This window comes from Podarcis liolepis (assembly GCF_965112155.1).
Source record: "Podarcis liolepis genome assembly, chromosome: 4".
Classification (NCBI taxonomy): domain Eukaryota; kingdom Metazoa; phylum Chordata; class Lepidosauria; order Squamata; family Lacertidae; genus Podarcis; species Podarcis liolepis.
Window position 1 is genome coordinate 83,772,688 of NC_139558.1, and position 12,026 is coordinate 83,784,713.

Consider the following 12,026-nt stretch of genomic DNA (forward strand, 5'->3'; position numbering starts at 1 on the left):
CAACAGTAAAAAATAAATATGGCGCAATGGACTGTGCATTGTTAGGGGATTCCTCTATTCCCCTGACAGACTTACGATTCCCAGAGTTCCCTGGGAAGAGTGGTTGTTAAACCATTCTGAGAACTGTAGTTGTGTGTGGGGAATAGGGGTGAAATATACTCAGAGTCGCAAAGTGATTTCATGCTCTTTATTCAGCTCATAGTGGTGAGGAGGAATGAATGGAAGTCCCCTCACAGTATCTGCTTTATATACATTATTTACACAATGGGCTGCACATGATTGGCTAATTCCGGAATTCTACTGTAAGCCAATCAGGTTGTGGATTCACTTCTATCTGGAGCAGGATTGGGTGGTTCCTGCCAACCAATCATACTGCTGCATTGTTCTAGGACCAATCAGACTGCTGCATTCTGAATCCTATTGTTCTAGGACCAATCAGACTGCTGCATTTTGGATCCTATTGTTCTAGGACCAATCAGACTGCTGCAGTTTGGATCCTATTCAACTCAGTACATAACACCCTTCCCCTCTAAGTTCCAGTCCTGCCCGGGAGGTCGCATTCATAGTCCTCAAGGTATCCCAGCGGCCTACGTGTGCGTTGCGGCCTGGGGTGTTCCCTGGTCCGGGCTCCAGGTTCTGGCTCGTGTTCCAAGGATGCTGGCTGTGATGGGGCTGTTTGGTCTGGTGCAACCGGCTCGCTCAGTCGTGGTTCTGGTTCCGGTTAGGTTCTGGTTCCGGTTAGGTTCTCCTAACAACTCTCAGTCCCCTTAGCAAACTACAGTTCCCAGGATTCTTGAGGGAAGCCATGACTATTTAAAGTGGTGTAGCATTACTTTAAACATGTAGCGCAAATGAGGCCTGAGTTTAACATTCATTGCACAATTACCAGGTAATATTAGCACAAGATGTAGTAAGATCCTGTGCCATGAGGGGGCAGAGCAAACCAAGAAAGGACAATATGTGGTGAGGGAGGCTGCACACTGTTTTGTGTACAGTACAATAGGAATCCTTCAACCGTTTGTTGTATTAGAAATTGGTACGCCTGGTGTACATTGAGAGAGGTGCCCCTTACAGCAGGCTAGCAAACAAGTGGCATAAGCAAAGGAGCCTTTAAATAATTTTTGAAATCATAACATGACCATAAAACAATTATAATAAAATTGACATGAACCTACACTTTAAGTACCATAGGAAGCATAGGCAGCCATTGCTGGTCTGTTGGTGAGGTGAGGAAATCACAGCAGGGACCAACTTAAATGCTAACAGATAGTGAGCAGGCTTTTATGTCAGTGACTCTCAAAGGACACACTGGTGTGGCAGGAGAGGATGGCAAGTGTGGCGTGAAGATTCAAGGACAATCAATATATATATTGAAGAAGAAGAGGAGTTTGGATTTGATATCCCGCCTTTCACTCCCTTTAAGGAGTCTCAAAGCGGCTAACATTCTCCTTTCCCTTCCTCCCCCACAACAAACACTCTGTGAGGTGAGTGGGGCTGAGAGACTTCAAAGAAGTGTGACTGGCCCAAGGTCACCCAGCAGCTGCATGTGGAGGAGCGGAGACACAAACCCGGTTCCCCAGATTACGAGACTACCGCTCTTAACCACTACACCACACTGGCTCACTCCATTGGGAATGATTCATGTTCTTATGTAGCTGCATTGTTTTATACTTTCTGGATGTCCCACAATCATATTATAAAGGGGTTGTGCTCTATGTTATAAATAAAGCGCTGCTAGGAGTTTCGTTTTCTTTTCTTTTCCAATGTGTTTCTTAGCAATAAAAAAAATCAGTGTGGCGCAAGCACATTTTTATTCTGAAAATGTGGCCCAGATAAAAAAAGTTTGAAAACCTCTATTTTATGTTCCTACTTCTTATAATAATGGCCAGTGCTTTTTTTTTCTATAAAAAAACTGTTAAGGGATACTCTCATTTCCCTACTGATATTGAAATACTGCTCCTCAATGAGGTCAAACATAGATTCACAAAATGTTTAGAGGTATGTGTACGCCTGCGTCCCCCCAGAAAACAAGCATTGATGATGATGATTTATTTGTACCCGGCCCATCTGGGTGGGTTTCCCCAGCCACTCTGGGCAGCTTCCAACAAAGATTAAAAATACATTAATGACCCATACCTAGCGGTCATCATGGCCCTTGCCAGGCTAATTCAACAATGTGACCCTTCATTAGATTTTAACACTTGCTGGATCCAGGAATTAGAAGGAATTCATGTTGAAGTAAGAGTAGCGAAATCGCAGCTAAGAAGCTTAAATCATATATATGACTGACACCAGTGCTTTTTTTCTGTCAGTACTCAAGGATACGCAGTACCGGCACCATTTTTTCTAGAAGGAAAGCACTGACTGACACCCTTCTTTGGAAATTAAACCCATGTCCAGACTAGTGGTTGCTCTGCTCTCTGTCAAGCCCTAATTGGAACATACAGGTTCTGAGCAGGGATATGTGTGTAAGAACAAATGATAATTTTTACATTAGCACTTATTTCAGCCTAGGTAAGGCAATACATTTATTTGGACCAACAAAAATGTCTCAAATATTGTGCAAGCTTTTGAGTTGGAGTAGCTCAGTGACAGAGTGAGTGCTTCACATGGAAAAGGTTCCAGATTTAATCCCTGGCATCTGAGGTAGGCAGGCCTCATCTGCATTATACATTTAAAATTATATCGCAAAACAGTGAATCCTGGGAGCTGTAATTAGTTAATGGTGGCGCTGAGAACTGTTAGCAGAACCCTATTCCCTACACAAGGCTACAATTCCCAGAGTTCCCTGAGAAGAGAAATTGATGGTAAACCACTATGGAAACTAGCTCTGAGAGGAAAAGAGGGTTTGATTGAAACTTTCTGTATATTTGCTTTGGCTCTGTATGTAGATCGACCTGCCAACCTGAGTGTGTCCTTTGTCTTTGTGGTTTTCTTGTTGACTTTGGGCATTTACAATTTAAAAATCCTTGATACAAATTCAAATAAAGAGTTTCATTTAATCTGTCATTGATAAACATGTTGTGTTTAGTTAGCCACATGTTAAGTTTGTTTGCACAAGGAAAGCCCATTCAGTAGCTAGCTTATATTTCTTATCAACTAGGTCTGGCATCATATACTCTAATATGTGCACTGCCAATTATAAACATTACAGGCTTCCCCTGCAAGAACCACACCTTCCTGCAATCTAGATATGGCCTCAGTTGGTTTGCCCACATCCAGTTAGCAGTGCCAAGACTGCAGGACAGAGGTAAGGTAAAAATAAAATCCTTTACTTTGATACAACACCATTCAGTAGTCCCATTTACACATCAAACAGGAGAGGATCTTCCTCACAGGGGGGCCTGATCCACCCATGAAGCAAGGTGAGGCAACAACCTCAGGCAGCAGGATCCACTGGGGCAGCAGATCTACATGTCAAACCTTAGTCTCCCCTTATTCCCAATGTAGATCTCCCTTCATCCATTCTTCCCTGGCAGGGAGGGGAGCACCATTTTGGGGTCTGGCTTGGGTGCCAACATGGCTTGGACCGGCCCAAGAATAAGCATAAGGTGACCATATATATTACGTACAGCATTTTTACCACACTTTTTACCACATGGGTAGGAGGAGGAGTTACGCTAAGACCAGACCATGTCATTACAGAGGAGGCAGGTTTAGTCGTTGTCTGAGGACTATCCCTGCCTCCGGGTCTGGTCCTGTCCGGACGGATACTAGAATCAGCAAGGGATACCCACATGGCCTGAAGGTGCTGCTGTGCAATGCCAGGTCAATGATTCAGAAGACCACTGCCATCCATGACTTGATCATGGATGGAGGATTTGACCTGGCTTGTGTAACAGAGACTTGGTTGGATGAAGCAGATGGGCCTGTTCTTGCCGCTGCTTGTCCACCAGGTTTCTCTTACGCACAGCAACCCAGGTCATGTGGGCGGGGAGGGGGGGTTGCAGTGATTTTTAGGAAGTCATTAGTTTGCACCAGGCGCCCTATTGGGAAGACCCAGTTTTCTGAGTGCATGTTCTGGAAGTTGGGCAATAGGGGCAGTACAGGATTCCTTTTGGTGTACCAACCTCCCCGCTGCGCCAAGGATTCCCTGCCCGAGCTGCTTCAGGTCGTGGCGGATGTTCTCCTGGAGACACCTAGCTTGGTCGTCCTAGGGGATTTTAACATCCATGCCGACACGACCTTACAAGGGGCCGCTCGGGACTTCGTGGAAAGCATGGCCTCCATGGGGCTGTCCCTGAATAAGTCTGGCCCAACCCATAGCCGTGGACATGCCTTGGACCTGATGTTTACCTCTATGGATGTTGGTGATCTGACACTAAGTAAAAGCGAAACGAAAGAAGTGCCATGGTCAGATCACTTCCTGGTGCAACTGGACTTCTCTGCGACCCATCCCCTCTGCAGGGAGGTGGGACCAATTTGGATGGTCCGCCCCCGCCACTTAATGGATCCAAATGGTTTCCAGAGAGTGGTAGGGGATGCTTTATCCCATGTTGATGGCCTTTCAGCTGATTCCCTGGTGGCCCGCTGGAATGTGGAGTTAACCAGGGCTATTGACTGTTTGGCTCCGAAGCGCCCTCTCCGATTGCATGGAGCCCGGACAGCCCCGTGGTTTTCCACGGATCTGAGGGCAATGAAACAATCGTTGAGACGGCTAGAGCGCCGGTGGCGGATAACTCATTCCGAATCTGACCGGACACAGGTTAGAGCTCAACGTCGAGCCTACCAAGTGGCGATAGCGACGGCGAAGAAGAATTTCTTCACCGCCTCTATTGCATCTGCAGAAAAGAGCAGCAGGAGACTTTTTCAGGTGGTTCACAATTTAGCGGAACCACCTGCAACATCGGGGCCCAGTATGGGCCACATGTTCTCCTGCAATGATTTTGCAAAGTTTTTTGCAGATAAAATCGCTCAGATTCGGGAAGAAGTAGACTCCACCGTGGGAGCAGGGCCGGGGCGGGAGAGTGCAAGAGTTCTGTCTGGTCAAGTTGAGTGGGATCAATTCCAATCTGTTACCTCCGAGGATGTGGACAGGCTGCTTGGACGAGTGAAACCAACCACCTGTCTCCTGGATCCTTGCCCATCCTGGCTAATAAAAGCAAGCCGGGAAGGGCTGGGCGATGGGCTTCGTGGGGTGGTGAATGCTTCCCTCCGTGAGGGAGCCTTCCCAGACCCGCTGAAAGAGGCGGTTATTAAACCGCTTCTTAAAAAACCATCTTTAGATGCGGCCACGATGGCCAACTATCGCCCAGTCTCAAATCTTCCATTCCTGGGCAAGGTGAACAACTCCAGGCACGCCTGGAAGAAGCGGACCATTTGGATCCCTTCCAGTCGGGATTCAGGCCTCATCATGGGACTGAAACTGCCTTGGTCGCACTGGTTGATGATCTCCGGCGGGCTAGGGACAAAGGTGAGAGCTGTTTCCTAGTTCTGCTGGATCTCTCAGCGGCGTTCGATACCATCGACCATAGCATCCTTCTGGACCGTCTTGAGGGGCTGGGAGCTGGGGGCACTGTTATACAGTGGTTCCGCTCCTTCCTCCTGGGCCGTGTTCAGAAAGTGGTGGTGGGGGATGAGTGATCAGACCCCTGGGCTCTCACTTGTGGGGTGCCTCAGGGTTCTGTCCTCTCCCCCATGCTTTTCAACATCTACATGCGGCCGCTGGGAGAGATCATCAGGAGGTTTGGGCTGGGTGTTCATCAGTATGCGGATGATACCCAGCTCTACCTCTCTTTTAAATCAGAACCAGTGAAGGCGGTGAAGGTCCTGTGTGAGTGTCTGGAGGCGGTTGGAGGATGGATGGCGGCTAACAGATTGAGGTTGAATCCTGACAAGACAGAAGTACTGTTCTTGGGGGACAGAAGGCGGGCAGGTGTGGAGGATTCCCTGGTCCTGAATGGGGTAACTGTGCCCCTGAAGGACCAGGTGCGCAGCCTGGGAGTCATTTTGGACTCACAGCTGTCCATGGAGGCACAGGTCAAATCTGTGTCCAGGGCAGCTGTTTACCAGCTCCATCTGGTACGTAGGCTGAGACCCTATCTGCCTGCGGACTGTCTCGCCAGAGTGGTGCATGCTCTGGTTATCTCCCGCTTGGACTACTGCAATGCACTCTACGTGGGGCTACCTTTGAAGGTGACTCGGAAACTACAACTAATCCAGAATGCGGCAGCTAGACTGGTGACTGGGAGCGGCCGCCGAGACCATATAACACCGGTCTTGAAAGACCTGCATTGGCTCCCAGTACGTTTCCGAGCACAATTCAAAGTGTTGGTGCTGACCTTTAAAGCCCTAAACGGCCTCGGTCCAGTATACCTGAAGGAGCGTCTCCACCCCCATCATTCTGCCCGGACGCTGAGGTCCAGCGCCGAGGGCCTTCTGGCGGTTCCCTCATTGCGAGAAGCAAAGCTACAGGGAACCAGGCAGAGGGCCTTCTCGGTAGTGGCGCCCGCCCTGTGGAACACCCTTCCAGCAGATGTCAAGGCGATAAACAACTACCTGACATTCAGGAGACATCTTAAGGCAGCCCTGTTCAGGGAAGTTTTTAACGTGTGATATTTTATTGTATTTTTGGTTTTTATGGAAGCCGCCCAGAGTGGCTGGGGAGGCCCAGCCAGATGGGCGGGGTATAAATAATAAATTATTATTATTATTATTATTATTATTATTATTATTATTACTTTTTACCCACGAAAGCTCTCGGAGCATCTTACAAGGATCCATAGTTAATCTTGTTTCTGGTATAAACTGCTTGGTGTAACCTGTTCTTTTAAAGGCATCATATACAGATGGCAGTATGTACCATATTTTTTGCTCTATAACACGCACCAGACCATAACACGCACGTAGTTTTTAGAGGAGGAAAACAAGAAAAAAAATATTCTAAACGAAATAGTGGATATATGATTTTTGTGGTTCATGCTGTGGCCACAGACATGTGATCTGACAGTGAGTTTGGAGTAGCCCAATGCAAAAATCCTGAGGATCCATGTGGATCCATGCTTTGTAACCACGGAGGAGGGAAGGAAGGGGAACCATGGATCCTCTGCTCACGACTGCAGCAGATCCCCCCCCACCCGCAGGCATTCGCTCCATAACATGCACAAACATTTCCCCTTACTTTCTAGGAGGAAAAAAGTGAGTGTTATGGTGCAAAAAATACGGTAAGTAATGAAGCCCTAAACGGCCTGGGTCTAGAATGCCTTGAGGATATGCCTGGCTCCTGAGGCTAACTGGAGGCTGCACTCTCAGTTCAGTTTTGTGGGGCTGGGCGTGCAAGCATGAAAGAGAAGGGCTGGGAATCCACCCCCTTGGAAAAAAAACTAATTCTGTTCCAGTTCAATTCAGAATTCATTCATGTGGTCCGTTATGCTTATGCACCAATAAGTTTGGGAAATAACCCTGGGTCTTTTCAGTGGTTGTGCTGTGGCTTTGGAATGACTGTCCAACCAGTGGATGCTGGACCATTAGGATGAATGAAGCCAAAGTCAATCTGCCCTCAGCCAGCCCCCACCTGCCTGCCTTATTCCTTGCATCCAGTCTTGGAGGTGACACTGGCTGCCAGTTTTCTCCTCCTTGCTCTCAGTATTGCCCTTGTACTTCCAGGAAGGTTAGGGGCAAAACTAGAATAGTTTGGCTCTAATTGTCATTGTCTCTGGCTTCAGTTACACTTGGGCTCCCGGCTTTTCTTGTATTTCGTTATTGAGCTTGTGTATTTCTCTTTGTTATGTATGTGGCTCTGGGTGCAACTGCAGAAGAGGAGAATATAAATAAAATGTTAGGAATGGCTTTTATGACATTTGTGGGACATTCCGATACCATGCCAAATAATGGTTAGTGTGAAACACAACCGACCAATAAATTCTTCTGCGGCAGTGGCATGGAAATGAACAAAAGCTGAGTGAGACCACTATGAAGTTTTGTTTGGAGGGAAAAAATCAACCAAACAAGACAGAAAGGCAGCAGGTTGGAATTTCTTCCTTTCAAGTCTCCAGACCTCACCCTTGCCAACATTGGCATCCGTGACTATCAATGCTGCTCCAAGCATTAACATGGCTTTCGCTGAAGGATTTACGGCAGATATTTTCACACACCCAGTTGCCACATGGGTCAGATAAGCCTGAACCATGACTGGGAACAGATTGCGAGTCTCAGCAAGTTAAGGACCTGAGTTGGCTGAAGCATCAGGGGCAGATATTTAGAGGCAGCACCTTTTGCAAGCCAAACAACCTGGGGCCAGGATATATAAGGAACTGGACTGCCTCACCTGTATCCCTGCCCTGCCCAGTACAGAAACAGCATTTAGGTGTTGCTTCAGCTTCAGCTTTTTCAAATCAGACACCAGTCAAAATTAAACAGGCACCTCATATAACAATATTAAGATGCCTGCTGAAGATTTTTGTTTGTTTAAGAGGGCTCTCTAGAGGTGTGGTCCAGTCACTTATGGAACAATTATATATCAGATGAAATTGCTTTAATGTTTTTAGAGTTTGCCAAACTCATTTCGTCGTTTTTAGAACTTGTGTTTTCATGGCTTATTCTGTTTTTAATCTTGTTTTTATCTTGTACACAGCTTTAATGGCTTTATGCTATGAAGCGGTCTGTACATTGGTTAACAACAATTAATAATGTAACAACAACAACAACATCTGGAACTGGGTAAGCAGTCCTGTTGGGGCAACAATTGTTACAGAGAATGAAAAACAAGCGGTACGATATGGTCTGTGACCCTGGTTTGTGGGCAAATAATAGTTTCCTGCGTTCAGACAAAATTGCAAACTGTGATTTGCAGCAAACATAGACAGGATGTTCTTTGCACATAAGGGGGAGAGGGCAGATAGGAGGAAGCACATAAACCCAAGGCTTGCCCTTGCTCATTATCTAAACCATTTCCACACTATCATAATACTAGAAGCCAGGGTCATCCAGTGAAGTTGAATGGTGAAAGAAACCGGGCACATAATGTAATTCATGGAAGATGTTGCATCGAACAAGTTGTGATGGTCACTAGCCTTGATTGCTTTAAAAGGGAATTATACATACTAAAGGGAGGATAAGACCTTGGGTCCCTATAATGTAGTTGGACTACAATTCCCACCATCTCCAGCCAGCTTTGACAATGGTCAGAGCTGATGAGTTTTGAAGTTCAGCAACATCCAGGGACCAAAGCTTGAAGGATACTGGTATAAATCAAGAGTTCCCAAACTGTGGTCTGCAGATCACCAGTGGTCCACAAGCTTAATTAATGTGACCGATAGCTGACTCAGTATGCTCCAAAATACTTTTCTGTCTGACCCCTGGGCAAAACTGTTTTGAGGAGCTTTCCCACTCTCCCACCCCCACCAATCAAGAGGTTATATGAATTGTATGAAATAAATAAACAAACGCTAACACCTTCTGCCAAATGTGCATTTAGACACCCCTCAACAGGGTGACATTATTTTGGTAGGGCTCTTGAAGTAGCCACGATACATTTTTTTATCATTGTTTGTGTTGTGAAGCAAATCCGTAAATCAGAACTTAATTATGAAATTAAAAGCTAACATCAGCTCTGCAGAGAAATTCTCAGATGGCCAACGGATGGCTTAGTTGCATTTAAAGGTGAAACATTGATTTAGAGGGTGCTTAAAACTTTAAGAAACCCCACCTGTTTCTAACCAATATTAATTGGTTTCCAACCAAGCTTCTAATTATGCAGTAGATAACAGGAACAGAGCTTAGAAGCTATATTTAACAGGCTTATTGGCTTGTAATTTTTTGGGATTTCTTTTTTTAAAAGACCACACTACACAACCTGCCTAGGGTTAAAATAGCTGTCAAATAATTAAAATGGGTAAATAATTTAGCAAGGATGGGGGAAGCGTTATTTAGGAATGGTTATAAATAACTCAGGAATAGCATATCATCACTTTACACTTTCAGCAAGTATGTTGTTTTGAATGTTTATCAAATATATGTGTAACCAGCAAAAAGACACACACTATTTGAACTCCATATGTGGTTACTCCATTCCATTAGTGTTCCATTACTATTCTTAATTGTGTAATTGTTTCTATTGATAATTGTTATATCCAATCTATGTTTATCCACTTCTTCCTCTGGCCCTGAGGATCTCAGAGTGCCAATATATTCTAATTCCAGAGCATATGTGGGGGTGGGCAGTTGCTACAGGAGCTCAGACACTCTTTTCATCACTGGACTTGTCCTTTATCCTACTTTTCCTATAGTCCACCAATGTCCTATTATAAGCTTGCCACTGGGACCTTTTTGTCCTAGCCTCTGACTCTAGTATCTCTGTTTCTCATTTCCTTATTATTTGCTCTGTGATTTCCCCCTTTCTCTTCTCACCTTTATTTTGATGCTGCTTCAGAGGGCTCCACCCTTTTATCTCTGTTCCTCTAAATTGCTCCATCTGCACACAGGGTGGAATGGGTCCTGACAATTCTTCTGCTTCTCTCCAGCCTCCTGATGTTCCCAGTTTTGTTAAGTTGTGGGTGAACAGATCAGACGACACAGCGATTCTTCAGACAGCTCTTGTTTATGCACAGGCCAGAACAAAACTGATCTGAAGGGCTCAGCCAACCTGCTTATATAGAGCTCAAGTTCAAGCAACAGTAACAACTTTCTGTAACTATCCAATCACTGAACGTCACTTTCAATTCCTTATTTGCAAATGTGGACCTGAGTGAAAACTATCTACAGTATCCCCCTGCTGGCCCAGGGTGAGAACTTCAGTACATAACAAGTTTCCTCCCCCCCCAATCCTTATCAAACCCACGCCTCCCTCTAACCTTTCTGTTTTATCTGCATGCTGAGAAAAGGGGGCCTACCTCTAGCCTGATTTATTGCTGGTAAACTCTCCTGCAAAGACTTGCACAGACAGAGCAGCATCACAGGTACCACCTCACACTGATGTTTCTGATGTGAGATTGCTTCAAAGAATTTTATGGGAAGTGACTCAGACCAGGATTAAAAGCATATAGATAATATAGCAGTTAGGATTTTTTTAACCGATAATTGTTAGAGCAAATGAGGACAAGGAAACAGGCATAGGATAAAACATCTGGATAAAATACAAGATTAAACACGGATAATGGATGGATAAAAAACTGATAATTAAAACAGATAAGAACTAAAAACAAACAAGGACACGCAGTTAAAACAACTGTAAGAGCAAAAGAACTAAAAGACTCACAGTTAAAACAACTATAAGAGTGTTATGTACTGAGTTGAATAGGATCCAAACTGCAGCAGTCTGATTGGTCCTAGAACAATAGGATCCAAAATGCAGCAGTCTGATTGGTCCTAGAACAATAGGATTCAGAATGCAGCAGTCTGATTGGTCCTAGAACAATGCAGCAGTATGATTGGTTGGCAGAAACCACCCAATCCTGCTCCAGATAGAAGTGAATCCACAACCTGATTGGCTTACAGTAGAATTCCGGAATTAGCCAATAATGTGCAGCCCATTGTGTAAATAATGTATATAAAGCAGATACTGTGAGGGGACTTTCATTCATTCCTCCTCACCACTATGAGCTGAATAAAGAGCATGAAATCACTTTGCGACTTTGAGTATATTTCAAAGAGGCTGCAGAGTAGAAGCCTCTTAAATAGAGGACACTCACAACATTAGAAACTGCTGTGCGGATATGGTTAAAACAGACAATTAAAACAATGTACAACACTAAATTTAGCAACAATGTACAACAATAAACTGTCCCAGGGAGTTGACTCAGAATCACCCATGGAGCTGTGTTTGGGGCTTTTCATGCCGATTAGCTTATTAAGTGTGATTAGTAAACTCTACTCAAAGCACCTTCTTAATAAGTTTACAGAATGGCTAGAGAATTAAGATATTCTGGCAATAGAACAAGCGGGCTTCAGACCTGGAAGGTCCACGACAGATCACTGCCTAACGCTACAACATCTCATCGACAAATACAAATCAGGAGGGCAGGCCTCACTATACGCTGCCTTTGTCGACCTAAAAGCAGCATTTGATACAGTCTCTAGAACCAGACTCT

At 45.1% G+C, this 12,026-nt stretch overlaps 1 long non-coding RNA gene across 1 annotated transcript; it reads left to right on the top strand.

Annotated features, from left to right (window-relative positions):
- The first annotated feature begins 8,637 nt into the window (after positions 1-8,637).
- On the top strand, positions 8,638-10,960 carry LOC310705868. Its single transcript, XR_014525504.1, has 3 exons — positions 8,638-8,658; positions 10,548-10,850; positions 10,888-10,960. It is a non-coding gene; the product is annotated as an uncharacterized lncRNA (long non-coding RNA).
- The last annotated feature ends 1,066 nt before the right edge of the window (positions 10,961-12,026 follow it).